This window comes from Crocodylus porosus, unplaced genomic scaffold (assembly GCF_001723895.1).
Source record: "Crocodylus porosus isolate Cpor-Errol unplaced genomic scaffold, CroPor_comp1, whole genome shotgun sequence".
NCBI classification, from domain to species: Eukaryota; Metazoa; Chordata; order Crocodylia; family Crocodylidae; genus Crocodylus; species Crocodylus porosus.
Genome location: NW_017728952.1, coordinates 92,366 through 95,863, shown reverse-complemented (window position 1 = coordinate 95,863; position 3,498 = coordinate 92,366). Strand labels below are relative to the sequence as shown.

General features: G+C 50.1%; 1 protein-coding gene across 2 annotated transcripts in view; it reads right to left on the bottom strand.

Moving 5' to 3' along the window:
• Positions 1-3,234, bottom strand: part of WRN (Werner syndrome RecQ like helicase) — a 162,362-nt gene extending 159,128 nt beyond the window's left edge. For both annotated transcript variants that reach the window (XM_019556383.1, XM_019556386.1), the window contains exon 1: positions 3,133-3,234. The gene's annotated coding sequence lies outside the window, so the exon portion shown is untranslated. The remainder of the gene's footprint in view (positions 1-3,132) is intronic.
• Positions 3,235-3,498: the final 264 nt, after the last annotated feature.

The window sequence follows — 3,498 nt, the reverse complement described above, 5'->3', positions numbered from 1 at the left end:
AGAGTAAATTGGATGCTTATCTTGCTGGGATCCTATGACCCCAGCTGACTTCCTGCCCTTTGGGCAGGGGGCTGGACTCAATGATCTCCCAAGATCCCTTCCAGCCCTAATGTCTATGAAATATGTTACTTTTTCTGAAAGTGCAGTCCTGCATATTTGACATCCATAAGTTGATAACAAATATTATTATTTTTATTAATACTAAATCCCCATCTCTTTGGAAGACAAAAGGAGCTCTTAGTGGCATTATGTTCACAATTTATGTGTAGTCCTCTCTAAATAATTCTTTTTGCAATACAGCAGACAATGTTTTTTGAAGATACTAATCAGTTTTCTTAGCCTTTCTTAGCAACAATATGCTAAGAAAATGCAACATTTTCAGAACTCCAGGAAGAGGTCAGTTCTGAAACAGGGTGAAATCCTATATGTCTGAGCAGCAGCTAGTATAGAGGTATCTCATCCTGTTTGGGCCCTGACAACACTATTGCAGTACAAATGCTAAATGTTAATAGGCACGGACAAGTTTCACTATGATTTTTAGTGTACCACCACCAAAGAACAGGACAGATAATTGGTAACAATATTTTTATTAAAAGGAAATAAATTCAAAGTCAAATCAGAAATTCCATAAGGAACACTGCAACTTCCAGAAGCAGTAAGTGAATAATGTGTATGACTGTAGACTTGAGGCACCACAAATGAGACCATTATAACTGGTACCCCAGCCACTCCATCCACCAATCCATACGCCAGAACTGTCCATTCACTCAAAAGCCAGAACTGGTCAAGGAGGAAACTGACACAGCCCTGCAGCCTGGGAATACAAGAAACCAAACACTACCCTCACTGCTTGTAGCCTTACAAGAAAAACAAGACAGGAAAAGACAGAGCCAACACAAAGCCCTAAAGAGCTGAGGGAAGCAACTAAAGCTAGGACCAACGGACAGACAGTTTGTCATTGCTGTTCGTTTCTACTGGGTCTTCTCTGCCCCATGTGAACTTTGTTGTTTCAGCCAACTTCCTTCTGCCCCCTCCCCATTTTATCACAAATCACTCTCCACGGTGCCTTTTATCTCCCTCTCTTCCTCTGCCCTCCTCCCCCTAGGGCCTCCCTCCGTTCACTTTCCTTTCCCAAGATCCATGCAGCCCCTCAAAACATATCCCTGGTTGCTCTTCTCTATTATACCCCTTCCAGTCATCCTACAGACCTTATCTATTTTGACTATAAAGCTCCTCAGGCCAGGGTCTCATTTAGTCACCTTTACATTACATATATTATCTGGCATGATAGGATGGACCCCTTTCTGGGGAGATCGCTAGCTGTTACTACCATAACAATTAAAGACAGTATGAGTAGGGTGACCATATGTCTTGGTTTGATTAGGATAGTCCCAGATTTCGAAGGCCGGTCCTAGCTGGGTGGTAGAAATTAAAACAAGAGTCCTTGAATCACAGGCACTGTCAGATAGGGAGGCATGGTATGCCAGGCAGCTCCATCTCCACATCAGACTGTGCCCAGACCCCTGCCTGGTGACTTGGGGAGGGGGGAAGCAGTGGCTCAGATGCCCTGGATTTCCTTATGGTCACCCTAAATAAGAGTGTTACAAGATGTACAGACAAGGCATTATATGTTGAGTAATGTTAAACTGGGCCTCATACCAGGTATTAATTCCAAAACTAGGACATGGTTACTCCTTAACCAATACGGAATTTATTAATCCTTTAGCAGTTACAATTCTATTACTTTAGTCGAAAGCAATACAACATGCTCACCACCCTAAAACTTAATGAATGAAACATCACTAGATGGCCAGTCCACGAGGTCTTGTCCATGATTCCCAACTCCTTCATCTAAAGTTCTGAATCTCGGATCAGTAACCAGATCTTTCAAGAGTAGGTTCAGAAATATACATTCTCTCACCAGGAGCTTTACATACCAGATAGCTTGCATTTGTTAACACATAAAATTACCTTAAGCCCCCCCCCCCTCCAATCCATATTAATCATCTTGCTTCTGTTTCCCAAATATGGCTAGCCTTAACTGGAATTTTCTATTCTGAGGTAATCTTCTCATTCCTAGCTGGGGGGAGGTGGCTAAGTTTTGTTCTGACTGTTCCTCTTTTGCCTATGCTATATTTACTCAATTTAGTTTGCCAACTTTCTGATTCGTTTTAAGTTGGGGACAGTATTTTTCCATCTGCTCCTTTTTACTGGGTGCAAGCCTTGACCACCATTCAAGCTAAGCATGCAGCTTAAGTTAAACACACAGGTCAAAACCCAGGCATGAAGGCCTCTGGGTCACAACAAAGGCAGCTGCTCCCCTGAAGAGAAGGTGGCCACTGCCACATGCCCAGAATACAAAACATCTCTTTGATTAGTGGTAGCTCCCTTGGCCAATCAGCAGCAAGGGGTGGGGCCACCAGAGGAAGTCCACCTTCCTCTTCCTGGCATAGAGCCCTGTTCCTCTTGGCTGTGCACTGCCCTGGCTCTAGGGACAGCAAGCAGAATTGAGAGGATGAGTGATCAACATAGATTTCTACTGATGAACTGAAAAACAAGCCTTTCTGCAGCCCGTTCCTCATTAACAAATGGACAGGAGACAGTGGGTTTTAAAACAGGACCACACCCACCCTAGCTGAACAGCTTGCTCTTTCAGTAGAGCTAATGTCTGTGGTGAGACATGCAGGAACTCACCAGATCCTGCCTGCCTCGGTTCTGGGTTGCCTCGCTTGGGACCATGGCCCTGCTCCCAGGCAAGTCCCCCTTGGCAGGAGCAGCAGGCAGTACCGTCGGCTGAAGGAAGATAGGGAACCTCTGGGGACAGGCAGGCGCTCTCAACCGAGTAGGGCATGGGCCCCGGCTCCTTGACTGCCCCGCCGGGGCCTTCCCAAGCCCCCACCCGGGCTGACGGAAGATGCTGGGGACTTCGCTACGCGCAGTGCCTCGTGAGCCACGCAAGGGGCCGAAGAAACCCGTCGCATCCCGCACGTGCCCCGAGCAGCCCCGCCCCCCTCGTGCCCCGCGCATGCGCCAGCCCGCTCGCCGCAGCGCTCTCCGTGCTCCCCCGCGCCGGGGTCGCCACCCTTAGCCACCGGGATGGCGTCACAAGCCCCGGCCCAGGCTCCCCCTCACCTTGCCGCTCTCAGCAGCCTCCAATCCCGCATCCGCCCGTAGGCGCCTACAAAGTGCGTCACCACCCGCAGGCTGGTCGCACTTCAGACACGTCACGCCCACCACCCCTTGCCTGTCTCCCCTCCCACTGCCGAAGTTGGGTGGGGGAGTGGGTCATGCGAGGTGACGCGCCGGCGCACAAGGCGCTGCCGCGGAGGCCTCTGGGGGCTGTAGTTCCAGGCCGCGGCTGGCGGCTTCCCGGGCGAGCAGCACCCGCTCTTGCCGAGCCTCGTTGCGGGCAGCCCGCTCGGCCGCCTCGCGGCGGGTCTCGGCGGTGCACCGGCCGCGGAGCGCCCTCGGGGCATGATCCTGCCTGCTGCGGGCGGG